Source organism: Cajanus cajan, chromosome 4 (genome assembly GCF_000230855.2).
Source record: "Cajanus cajan strain Asha chromosome 4, NIPB_CcT2T_4, whole genome shotgun sequence".
Lineage (NCBI taxonomy): Eukaryota > Viridiplantae > Streptophyta > Magnoliopsida > Fabales > Fabaceae > Cajanus > Cajanus cajan.
Genome location: NC_138520.1, coordinates 58,524,083 through 58,538,576, shown reverse-complemented (window position 1 = coordinate 58,538,576; position 14,494 = coordinate 58,524,083). Strand labels below are relative to the sequence as shown.

Genomic DNA, 14,494 nt, shown 5'->3' with positions numbered 1-14,494 from the left:
TAGTGATTGTGAAATTTGTATAATTTACTTGACATCGTAAATGTTATGTTCATTGTTCACGTTCATTGTACACGATCACAAATAAAAGAATCATTTTATTTTGATATACACCCAAAAATCATTTGTTAGTGGTTTATAAATAAAAATTATTAAATACATTAATATAATTTTGATTGTGATTATTATTACTATTATTATATATTAATAATGTATTTATATCGAGTTAATATCACTCGGTCAATTCAATTCTAGAAAAGTAATGACACGATTTTAATTGAAATATTTTATTAATATATGATAACATTAACAAATATTTTTAAAACATTTATTGACTATTTAAAAAAATAAAACGTGTTAAGAAAACATTGAAATATTAAAATATTCAATGTATTATATGTTGTATTTTAAGAAATACCTTTATTTGTTAAATATTTGTTATTGATTTTAAAATATTGTTGGCTATTTCAAAAAAAATTAAGAAAAATGTTAAGTGGTTAACAATATTCAGTATATTAAATCTTGGTCAAAAATAAAAAAATTAAGAAAAAATGTTAAAAGTATTCAGTATATTAAATGTCATATTTTAAGAATTAATTAATTTAATTTAATTTTAAGAGGTATATATATCCTTAGAACAATTGGTGAACATTCAAAATATTCCCATATCAATATTCTCACAAGGACAGGAGGTGAAAACTGCAAATTGGCTTCCCGCACCAATCAAATTTTCCTTTTGGGACTATTATGCATCGCTTTGCTTTTGGATTCAGGTAAATAATAATAATAATAATAATTAAGTTGCATGTCTATTTTTGATTGGGTAAATATGGTTTTGAATCGTTAAATATGATTAAATAAGTAGTTTTTCTCTAATAAATTTTAACATTCTTTTTTATTAATGTATATATGAAGAATGATTAATTTGTGCAAAAAAGAAACCAATATATGTATTTATTTATTTATTTATTTTATCTGGGTTGAATATGCAGGAGAAGGAGAAGAACAAATCTGCCAAAAAGGATCAGACGAATGCGCACATGTCTCACCGTGGGCTTGTAGTGAGAGTTGTCGTAGAAAAGGCTTTGGGAAAGGAGGCTCATGCGAGATAGTTCATTCTGGGGATGTCGAGTGTTGTTGTTTCAAATGAGCACTTGTATATGCTAAGCATGTATGAAATTCAAATAAAACTTTTACAAACTACACCTTAATTTGAAACTGAGTTAGCAAGAACTCCTGTTAAAAGTCCCATACTGCATTGGTTAAAAGTTTAGGTGTTGACCAATATTATAACTTTTAACCACTAATAATGTTTGTTATACAACTTTGGTAATGAAATAACTGACATAATATATCAGGTTAAAAATTAAGTTGTTTAGGGTTATTAGAGTTGAGATCAAAGTTAACTATGAATATGGAAGACATATAAGGGTTTTTTGAAGATAGGAAATTCATAATCATTTTCACAAAACATAGGCGATGGTTGGTACACTATTTGCTTTTACTTTGTCAAGAATTTGAAGTTGAGAATGTTACCTTCTCAGGTTTGACTTATCATCTAAAAAATAACATTCATGGGAAACATGGTTTTTCGAAAATGTTTTTTATACAGGTTTTCCATCAAATTGTTCTTATGGGATAGGTGGTAATCTAACATTCTTGAGTTAAAAAGAATGTTTTACTATAGTAAATATGTTACCTTAATTTTCCTAGTTAATGTAGTCAAAATCTTTGGTTCCCAAAAATATTTATAACCAACCAAACGAATTTAATCATTCCTACAAATCATGATTTATAAGATTTATGATTCCCAAGAATCATGATTCTTAGGCATGAAAAAATTTTCTTTTTACCAAACGCTCTCTTAAAGTGAAGTTTTATAGGGAAGTTAAAGAGATGTGCTTTGGAGCTAAAGAAATTTGTCTTCTGATTCCACGAAGATCTACCTTGTCTTCTCCTAAAATTGAGAATGGTGGAGGTGTTGGCAACGATGACGATGGTTATGGTGCGGGCTACAAAAGTGTCATTGTAAAATCTCATTTCTCATAAATAAAATAAAAACAAGTGTTTAATAAAATAATTATATTCCTAAATTAATTAAATTAATTTTTTTATTCATATAATTAAAATGTTTTATTAAATAAAATAAATTAAAGGGTAGTAATGGAGAAATGAGGTTTTAGTTGGACTCTGAAGTCTAATCTGGAGGCTTATTTAAACACAAACAAAAATAAAGGGTGGTTCATTGTTATGCATTTGTTCTAAATCCTAAGAGCAACAACAAAGGAAAACATAGAAGGAGTGCTACAAAGATTGTCACTCAATGTAAAGGGGAGTGAGAATGTCTCATTTATGGACACATATGAAGAAATGGGTAGTGAGAGGACCCTTAACCCTCTTAGGTTGTTGGTTGGATTTCGTTTAACACTTGTAATATAAATTTTTTGGCCGAATTGATCACGTGTGAAATTTAATTGTTTGAGGGTTAAGGTCAGATGGATGATTTGGGAGTTTGGTGTGATTTTTTTAAACTCTAAAAATTATTGCAATATGATGTTTAATTTTGAAATGATTATATTAGTATCGTATAATTTCATGATGCAAAATAGAGAAAAAGAGGGTGAGAATTATGTGGGAATTAGTTGAGTTTGATGCAATTACGTGACTCTAGACTGACAAGCATGACCATGGTTAAGGGAACATACCAGTGTAGGAAGCACCACGACTTTGCTTAAGTAAGCATGCTTTTTCATGGCCAAACTTGAGGGAACCACATTTTGTCTTAATGAAGCATGCCCATGCATGCTTGATTTTAGTGAAGCACACCTATGCTTAATTTGTGCATGCTCGTGCATCCTTTTAAAATGTGATTTAACTTTTGATGTCCTCATAAGAAATGTAGCCTTGGATGTTAGCTTTTCAATGACACTAAAATCATCGAAAATAAGGTATAGAACTTAAGTTATGATCAAATTAGTGACTAAAGGTCAAGCTATCATAATTGGGCCTAAATACTACAATTTTGTAATTTTTAAAAATAGTAGATGGTAAAATAAACAGTTGAGGTCAACATAGAAGGTTTAGATAATTATCTTAACTTTCTAATAAAATTAAGATCAACTTGATAGCATAGGTACAATTGTAAATATCAAGTTTAGACTACAAGATATCATAAAAGCTTAAGATTAGAAGAGATAATTTTTTAGTTATATTGATGAGTTGTTTTATTCTTTTATTTCCTATATGTGATATGAGGTGGTTGTACATGATATGACATATAATGTTGATATTTGAATTGAGAATGTTGTGTGTAATATTTGACACATGTTGGTGAATGAAAATATGTGAGATGATAATCATTGATGATGATGAGAGTATGAGTAATGGTAATACGCAATGTTATGATGTGAGATGATGTTATGATGATGATGTATAGTGATAATGTGATGTATGAAATGATGATGATGGTGATGATATGATGAGATGTGTAAGACTATAGGCTACAAACAGCAATGATGAAATCCAAATAGAACTTTATGTTGTAGAGAAGTCCAGACTTTTCAGTTTAGTGAAAAAATCTCCAAGTGCTCATTGTATTTGTTGGAATGTGGCATTGTTACGTATGGAGTCCATGCATTCATAACTTTTTGGTAAGGTAGTGTAAATCTATGTACAAGGATCTCTATAGTCATCTACTTAGACCTTGATGGTATTATGGTAATGAGCCTTTAACGGGAGGGGGGTGTAAGGTCACCATGGTCGACTATATTAATGCTTCAATTGGATTGAGAGGGGCATCCAATGTGTGCACTATGCCAAATTCATTAATAGATAGTGCTTATTTTGCTAATTGATAACACTTTTTAAGCGCTATCTATGTGAGCGATGTCTATTAAAAGAAAGCGCTTCTCAATAAACACTATCTAATGACATTAAATAGACAGGGCTTATTGAAGCAAGCACTATGTATGTTAGATTCAGTACAAGGCGTTTTTCTCTTCAATTGTTGTGTATGTTGTCTCCAATAAACAAAGTTTTCTATAAAAAAATGTTTTCTATCTACCCTCCAATAGATGGCACATTCTAGAATAAGTGCTTTCTGTATTTGCGTCCAATAAATAACACTTTCTTACACAAGCGCTCTATATTGGCAAACTTAATGTAAATCAAAAACAGGAAAAACTAGAACTAAGGACCAATAGCTCCATCAAGCCAAAACCAAAGTTGTTGTACCAAAATAGCTAATGTAACAAAACAAATCATAACTAGAAATAGTGTATATATAGGTAATGTATATATCAACCTAACATAGTCTTAGAATACTCCATGTCTAATTAATCATGTAATAAAAAGAAAATTTACATGTCATCAACTAGATACAATATAAAAACAAGTGTAAAGATTAAAATTAACATGAACAATGACAATAGCTTCACTTGTCAATGTATCAAACATCTGATGACAATCTCGCATATCCTCTTCAAAAACATTTAACTCCATGTAAGGGAGAGTGAGAACACTCATTTGGAGGATTGGGTGTATGCATGAAGGGTAGAGAGATTGGCCCCTAATTCCATAAGTTTTTTGTTTGATGAAATTAGATGTGCGTTTGATGTGATTTAATGTGTAGATTCCAAATATGCAATTTAATTGATGATCAGATGTTTATAGATAATGAATTGAGTTCTTTGTAGAAGGGGTTAGAACCCTTGACCCCTAATTCCATAAGTTTTCTATTTGATGAAATTAGATGTGCGTTTGATGTGATTTAATGAGTAGATTTCAAATATGCAATTTAATGGATGATCAAATGTTTCTAGATAATGAGTTAAGTGCTCTATAGAAAGGAGTTAAAACCCTAGAGGGATTTGCCCCAATTCCATAAGTTTTCTATTTGATGAAATTAGATGTGCGTTTGATGTGATTTACTGAGTAGATTCCAAATATGTAATTTAATTGAAGATCAGATGTTTCTAGATAATGAATTGAGTTCTTTGTAGGAGGGAGTTAGAACCCTATAGGGATTGGCCCCCAATCCCATAAGTTTTTTGTTTGATGAGATGTTGTGTGCGTTTGATTTGATTTGATGAGTGTATTCAGAATATGTGGTTTATTTGATAATCATATGTTTCTATATAATTAATTGATTGCTCTATAGGAAGTGGTTGGAACCCTAAGGGAGATGAATTCAATGAATTATAGAGAAAGGATCTTAGTTTTTTAATTAAAGGGATAAGAGTCATAGGCGTTAAAATTGGAGACTTTCTAGATCTAAAATTAATTCTAACCACTTATAAATTGTATAATTGTTTGTAGTTATTCACTGATCGTGAGGTATTGCGCTGGGCGTGAGAGATATGTAATGCTCTCTGTTGTGGTTAGTCACCAGGCGTGGGTTTCCAAGCCTGGTGTGGATGGTCTGAAAGTTTATTTTGGTGTTTCAAATGGTGTTTTATGATGTTTATGATTGATTTATATGATGATGAATGTGTGTGTGTGTATGTGTGTATATATATATATATATATATATATATATATATATATATATATATATATATATATATATATATATATATATATATATGGGCTTGATGAATGATGATTTCTATCTTGATGGATGAGAATTGATGTGCATGAGTATAGATGTTGACGAATGATGGATGATGATATGATGATGAATGAACGTACATGCCTTGTGATAGATGATTTTTATATTAATGGATGACCTTGATGTGGATAGACATAGATGTTATGATGATCATGGTGTGATATTATAAAAGCATTTGCATGATGGTGACATGCATCATACTTGCATATTTGTGGTTTTGGTAGGAGCCTATTGGTGTTCTAGTGGGAACACTAGTGTGTTGATAGCCTCAGGTTAACTCGAGACTTAGGTACCAACTGTATATTTAAGATAACAATGATGATGATGGTCGAGTACCCCATGCGTTTAGACGTAGATGCACATTGCATTACATTTATGTGCATGTGTTGTGAATGAGATGGATGATGTTGCTATTGACACTAGTGCGAAAATAGGCTTTTACGTCACCTAATTTACGTCGGAAACACGAAAACCCGACGCTATAAAAGTGCGGTGGCATGTAGCGTAATTTTGTTGAATTATTTACGTCGGTCCTAATTGGGTCCGACGTAAATTTTAACATCTACGTCGGTTAGGCATTGTGTCCGACGTAGATGTTAAAATTTACGTTGGACCCAATTAGGGCCGACGTAAATAACCCCCATAAGCTGTTAAAAGGTGAGGCGCACTAGTTAATTTCAAAATTTTCATGGTTGTTCCTTCTCCCGCGCCTCCTCCTCCTTCTTCTATTTTTCTTCCTTCTCCCGCGCCTCCTCCTTCATGGCGTTCATCTGCACCTTCTTCTGTTTCTTCTTCGCGTGGTCATGGGCTTCTCCCGCACCTTCTCCTTCATGGCGTTCTATGAGGTAGCATCTTCCATCAAGATTGTGTTTTTTGTGATGTTTTTTTCTTTATAATACGCATATTTTGTGGGTATAAGTTATTGTGATGTTTTTTTCTGGTAGGTTCGAGTTTTTGAAGCTGTAGAAGGAGAAGGAAGTGATGAAGTCCAGTTTCGCAGAACGCACTCCTGGGATTATCAAGCAGAACGGGTCGTTCTGCTGCACTTGTTTTCTTTTTTTTTTTTTAATTTTGTATGACTTTTTACGTCGGACATTGGCATGTCCGACGTAAATTTACGTCGGTTTTCGTGCCCCGACATAAAATTTACGTCTCTCGCTTCTACGTCGGAAGTTTTTCTGACGTAAAATGCTTATTGTGTACTAGTGTGAAATTGATGTATACGAATTGTTGCTATTATGGTTCGAAGTATGAATTGTGATTTCTATAGTTCGAAGTATGAACTATTATCATCCTAATTGTTTATCACGAAGGGATGGGATGTCGAGGGTTGCGACCCATTCCTTATAGCTAGAGTGAGATTGTTCTCAATCACTGTTTGTTGTTGGCATGTTTTGTATATTTTCCAGACGAGGACCCTCAGCCTTGGGAGGAGCAAAGGGGTGGTCTAGGTGTGTGTAGCTCTGCTGCCAATGTGATACCGGGGATTGAAGTAGTTAGGGATTTTGTTATTTTTTTTGTTTTAGTTTCAAAAGTTTGAATTGTAATTGTTTATCACTACTTCGTTTACTTACCTTTTGATGACCTAGCTTGTCTTTATATTTTTATGTTTGTGTGAGGATTCAAAGGAGATTTATGAACCACTCATGAGAATTTTGAAGCTATATTTTTATCTTTTAAATGGTATCATACTTGAAGGTATATGAGTGTCACAACTAAAGGGCATATTAATAACTATTGAAAGTTAATTTTTTGTAGTGATCATGAAATTTGGATAATTTACTTGAGATTGTAAATTTTATGTTCATTGTTCACAATCACAAATAAAAGGATCATTTTATTTTGGTGCACACCAAAAAATCACTTGCTAGATGTTTGTAAATAAAAAGTATTAAATACATTAACATAAATTATTAACATTATTATTATATATTAAAAATGTATTTATGTAGAGAGTTAATATCACTCAGTCAATTCTTTATTCTAAAAATGTAATTACACGATTTTAATTGAAATATTTTATTAATATTTGATAAATATTAACAAATGTTTTTAAAACATCTAAAATGTTTTTAATTGAAATGTTTTGTCCAATTAACATGTTGTGGTTGGATATACTTAATATTAATCCAAAAAAATGAAGAAAAAAAAAGGTCAAAATATTAAATATCTTTGTATAGTTACCTTGTGCGTTGGAAGTATGAGACTAACATCCATACCCTAATATTCAAACTAAATAATCTTGACTAGCAAGAATCTATATACTAAGGTGATCGTGTATATGGGAGACACTAAGAATTTCACATACGCCCTCAAGTAACTTTCACTAGTAATAAATAAAGGCTTATAAGTCGGTGGAAATGAGTAATTAAAAAAAAAATTAAAGATTGGTAATTCTTTTAGTTTTAGTGGACTTATACCAACATTTAATATAAAAGTTGGTAATTCTTTTATTAACTCTGATACACCAACCTTTATTTTTTTATATACACTTCATTTTTTACAACTTAAAAAATTAAATTAAATATTATAATTCAATATTAATTTAATTAAATATATTAAATAATATTTTAACTAATAAAAAAATTACATAATTAATTTAGTGCATATATAAAATATTAAATAATAAAAGCAAAGAAATTACATTCATGAAAAATATATAACGATGATGGATAACTAGTTTTCTATTCAAGGGTGATGAAAGATTGATGACTCAAGTACTTTTTTTATCTGTGAGATTGTGTTCTCTATTGTTTGTTGAAAGAATCAAGAATAAAAAATATTATTTTTTAATTCATAAACAACAAAACTTATTTAAGGATTGCTACTTATTTTTAAATAATATTTTATGTTATATTATTACATTCCAATAAAAAGATGTTAATAAACATCATATTGCTTATTAATAAGATACATCACACCATCAAATCACAATCACTATCAATTAGATATACTTTAAGATTACTAAAGGACATATTAATAACTACCAAAAGTGAATTTTCCTTTTAGTGATTGTGAAATTTGGATAATTTACAATTAATTGTGAAATTTGAACAATTTACTTGAGATGTAAATTTTGTGTTCATTGTTCACAATCACAAATAAAAGAATCATTTTATTTTGGTACACACCAAAAAAATTACTTATTAGTGGTTTATAAAAATAAGTATTAAATACATTAACACAAATTATTATTATTATTATTATTATTATTATTATTATTATTATTATTATTATATTAATAATGTATTTATATAGAGTTAATATCACTCGGTCAAATCATTCTAGAAAAGTAATGACATGCTTTCAATTGAAATATTTTATTAATATATGATAAACATTAACAAATGTTTTTAAAACATTTATTGACTATTTAAAAAATAAAAAGTGTTAAGAAAACATTAAAATATTGAAATATTCAATGTATTATATGTTGTATTTTAATAAATAATTTTATTTGTTAAATATTTGTTATTGATTTTAAAACATTGTTGCCTATTCAAAAAAAATTAACAAAACTTTAAGTGGTTAACATTATTCAGTATATTAAATCTTGGTCAAAAATAAAAAGAATTAAGAAAATGTTAAAAGTATTCAATATATTAAATGGTATATTTAAATAATTAATTAATTTTATTTAATTTTAACAGGTATATATATCCTTACAACAATTGATAAAAATTCAAAATATTCCCATATCAATCTTCTCAAAAGTACAGGAGGTGAAAATTGCAAAATGGCTTCCCGCACCAATCAAATTTTCCTTTTGGGACTATTATGCATCGCATTGCTTTTGGATTCAGGTAAAAAAAAAATAGTTAAGTTGCATATCTATTTTTGATTGGGTAAACATGGTTTTCTGTCGTAAGATATGATTAAACAAGTTTTTTTTTCTCTAATAAATTAAACTTTTTTTTTAATTATAAAGATAGATGTCATTCAGATAAATAGATCTCACGAATAATGTATATCTAAAGAATTATTTTTTCAAAAAAAAAAAAACAAGATATGTTTTTATTTATTTATTTAACTATGTTGAATATGTAGGAGAAGGAGAAGAACAAATATGCCAAAAAGGATCAGACGAATGCGCACAAGTTGATCCGTGGGCATGCCCAGACAGTTGTCGTAAAAAAGGTTTTGAGAAAGGAGGTTCATGCGAGATAATTCATCTCGAGGAAGTCCAGTGTTGTTGTTTCAAATGAGCACTTGTATATGCTAAACATGTATGAAATTCAAATAAAACATTTATGAACTACAACTTACCTTAATTTGAAACTGAGTTAACAAGAACTCCTGTCAAAAGTTCCATACTACATTTGTTAAAAGTTTAGGTGTTAATTTATGTTATAACTTTTAACCACTTATAATGTGTGTTATACAACTTTGGTAATGAAATAACCCATGTAATATATCAAGTTAAAAATTAAGTTGTTTTGGGTTATTAGAGTTGAGATCAAAATTAACTAAGAATAAGGAACACATATAAGGGTTTTTTGAAGACAGAAAATTCATAATCATTTTCACAAAACATAGGCGATGGTTGGTACACTATCTACTTTTACTTTGTCAAGAATCTGAAGTTGAGAATGTTAGCTTCTCACATTTGATATATCATCTAAAAAATAACATTCCTAGGAAACATGATTTTTCAGAAATTTTTTTCACATACAAGTTTCCCATCAAATTGTTCTTATATGATAGGTGGTAATCTAACATTCTTGAGTTAAAAAGAATTTGTTACTACAATAAAAATATTACGTTACGTTAATCATAAATAAAATAAAAACAAGTGTTTAATAAAATAATTATATTTTCTAACTTAATCAATTAAATTAATTGGGTTATTAATATAATTAAAATATTTTATTAAATAAAATAAAATAAAAGGGGGTTGTAGTGAAAAAAGGAGGTTTGGGTTGGACTCTTAAGTCCAATCTGAAAGCTTATTTATAAACAAAAAAAATTAAGGGGTAGGTCATTCATATGCATTTGTTCTAAATCCTAAGAGCAACAATAAAGGAAAACCTAGTGGGAGTGCTATGAAGATTGTCACTCTATGTAAAGGGGAGAGAATGTCTCATTATGAGCACATATGAGGGAATGGGCAGTAAGATAGTCTCTAAGCCTTTTAAGTTGTTGGTTGGATTTCGTTTAACACCTATAATATGAATTTTTGGCCGAATTGATCATGTGTGAAATTTAATTGTTTGAGGGTTAAGGTTAGATGTATGATTTGGGGGTTTGGTGTGATTTGTTTAAACTCTAAAACTTATTGTAATATGATGTTTAATTTTGAAATGATTAAATTAGTATCAAATTGATAATTTCATGACGCAAAATAGAGAAGAAGAGGGTGATAATTTTGTGGGAATTGATTGAGTTTGATGCAATTCACTACTAGAAAAATTAAAATTAGAGAGGGAACAAATCCGTCACTAATTTTGATAAAATCCGTCACAAATCAATTAGTGACGGAATTTGTGATGGAAATGATTCCGTCACAAAATTTGGCGTCACAAAATATTTAGCGACGGATTATTTTCTCCGTCACAATTAGTGACGGAATTAAGGCTTCACAAATAGTATAATTTCCGTCACTAATTTCTAATAATAAATGTTTAGAAATTAATAAAAATCCGTCGCAATTTGTGAGGGATTAAATCCCTCGCAATTTGTGAGGGATTAAATCCCTCGCAATTTGTGAGGGATTAAATCCGTCACAAACTGTGATGACTTTAATTAAGTAGAATCCGTCACAATTTGCGAGGGATTTAATCATTCGCAATTTGTGAGGGATTAAATCCGTCACAAACTGTGATGACTTTAATTAAGTAGAATCCGTCACAATTTGCGACGCCAGAATGCCATCACAATTTGCGACGCCAGAATGCCGTCACAATTTGCGACGGATTTTATCCGTCACTAACTGGGATGAATCCCTTACTAACTGTTGATGACTAAATTTGAGAAAACCATTGTTTTTAATAGTCTAGTAATCGATTACCTACACATGTAATCGATTACTAGACAATGAAAATCATATGTTCGAAATTTACTTATTAAAAGGTTCTCTGGTAATCGATTACCCATTTCTTTGTAATCGATTACCAGAAGATGAAAATTCCAAATTTGAATTTAAACTTTAGAACTTGAAAATAAACCGTTGTAATCGATTACCAAGTCTTGTAATTGTAACACCCCAATTTCCAAAAAGGTTATTATTATTATTATTATTATTATTATTATTATTATTAGATGGTATTTGGTTATAATTATTTTAATAATTATAGAGGAATATTATTTTGTACGTTTTAAATAATTATTATTTTGGACAATTATTTTGTACGTATTAAATAAGTATTTTTATTAGCATTTTTAAATAAATATTTATGTTTTAAGAGAAGGTTGATTTTATATGATATTTTTTTATTGAAATTATATTATTATATTTAGGGTCAGAAATATATTATTATTATAGAGAAAAATATTTTATAATATACATGTATTTATTTTATTTAATTATTTTGAGGAAAATTAGAAGTGGGTTAGAAGAGAAGGAAAATGGGTTGGGTTGACCCAGTCCAATGGATTAATTTTAAGAAAGGAGTCAGGTGGTGTTAACCCTATCTGCCTCATTTGCGTTCTGAAGGGTTAGGGAAAAAAAGAGGAGAAACAAAGAGCTCTAAGGAAGAGTACTCAGGAACGATCTTAGATCACACCAAGACCATTCATCTTCTGCTCATCCAGGTACGGGGGAGATGGGTTTCTTCATATGTGAATATAGGGGTGTTCGGGTAGTGAGGGCAATCCCTAAGTCCCTCTAGGAACTCTATTTAAAATTTTGAACGATTATCTGTGCAATCGATGTTCTAAATTCTTAATTCATTTGGAAGAACTTATTTCTTGAATTGTCTTTGAATTCCATTGGGGCTTTCTTGTTAATTCTTTATCCTTAAATTTGATGACTTGAATTTTATGTGTTAAGAAGAGTTTAGATTTTTTTTTTGTAAAACCAATGGAAACCAATTTTTGAGGCTTGAGATGTGTATGGATTGATTTGGAACGTATGAAGAATATAAATGGAGTTAAACTGAACCAACGGGGTGTAGAAGTAGTGAAATTTGGTAAAAACCTTGTTGAAACTCGTAAAACGCAGGTTTAATTTCACAGAGGGGAGTCTGGGCAGAGATTTGGGCGCTCAGCGCAAGTTTTGGGCGTCGGGCGTCGGGATCCCGACATACGTTTGTAATTTTGCGATATCTTTCTGTGTAGTTATCCAAATCGAGTTCCGTTTGTTTTGTTAGAAACTAGACATCTGGGGCTACCATTTAGTCACAATAATCGTGTAAAAATATTAATATTTGATCAAGTTATGTGAGTTGAAATTTGAGCCTTCCAATCTGTGTGCGAACCACAAAATCAATTTTTGTGAGCCCTGAATGGTAACCTAAACGACTTTATTAGGATTTGTGTTCTTCATGAAAGTTGTAGATATTGATGTTAGGATTCTAATGGAGTTGGGATCACTTAGAAAGGATATGTATATCTCGAGTTATGGTTAAATTATTAACTGAATGTCATAGATATTGTGATGTGTGTGAAGAATTATGTGAAATTTGTGGTCTATGATGTTGATAACTTAATGATAGGTACCTAGCATGTGAGGATGATATTGCATGGATTGCTATTGACATGTGATGATGTTATATAATGGAGATGCATTAATTATGAGTTACGTGGGATGCATGAGTTGCATGAGACTTATGAGTTGCATGTGGTGCTTGAGAAGCCAGACGTGGCTATATCGCATTGGACCCTGGGCCCAGAGAGGGGTTGAGACAAGGGGGGACCATGACGGGAGGCATTCCATGCCGTTGGGTGTTTAACTGCGCAGCTCACTGGCCATAGAGGGTTTAACGGTGGGTGGATTGCCTTTGCACGGGCCGCTGGGTGTTTAACCGTGCAACATACCGGCCCTGGGAGGGTGTGAGAATGGTATGCCCACATTGGCAACAACTAAGGGAATTGACGAGGTACGCCCATTGTGCGGAGTGCCAAGTTGAGACTCTTAGGAGAGGAGATGTGTATGAGCATATAGTGAGCATGTGTATGAAAGCTTGTATGATTGAAAAAAAATGATGTTTGGTAATTATATGAGATGTATTTGTTGTTTATAGTTAATGATGATATTTTGGTGCACGGTGTGGGGTGGGAATTGGGTAGCTCTATGTTTATATATGATGTTATCTATCTCTCACCGTCCTGTTTTTATGTGGTTTTCTTTTAGGTGAAGATGAAGGCACTCATAGTGTTGAGTTCTAAAGGGAAAGGGTTCTGCTCTGATAGGATGTGACATTGGGAATTTAGGATGCTTTAGTTATGAATTGTTATTTGTCGTTTGAGGAGACTTATTTTTAGGAGTTTTATATTCACCTTATATTTGTAAATTCTGGATCCCTTTCATTTTTCTTTAGAGACCTTGATAATTTTCTTTTAAGAGTAAAACTTTATTATTATTATTATTATTATTATTTCTATTTATTTCAAGACTTGTGAACCTATGAGTTTTTATTAAAATATGTGGACCCTTCTTGATGTTATATTTATTGAATTATTCTTATTGTTGTTACTTATCTATTATGGGGTAGAAGGGTGTCACAGTAATCGATTACCAGAGCCTATTATTCTAGGCTAAACACTACAAGAAAAATCAGCATTATCTACGAAAAAAATCCGTAGATAATGATGAAAATCCGTAGACCCTAAACCCTAAACCCTTCAAACAATACACATGAAGCAACCTAATTTTACTAAGCTGGATTGCTTAATGACCTTATACCTATCTACCAAACATACAATTAATAGAGGCAACATGTTGAAAATTCC

At 30.6% G+C, this 14,494-nt stretch overlaps 1 long non-coding RNA gene across 1 annotated transcript; it reads left to right on the top strand.

Moving 5' to 3' along the window:
• The first annotated feature begins 8,808 nt into the window (after window positions 1–8,808).
• LOC145957077 (uncharacterized) lies at window positions 8,809–9,876 on the top strand. The gene is made up of 2 exons (XR_014433498.1): window positions 8,809–9,408; window positions 9,653–9,876. It is a non-coding gene; the product is annotated as an uncharacterized LOC145957077 (long non-coding RNA).
• Window positions 9,877–14,494: the final 4,618 nt, after the last annotated feature.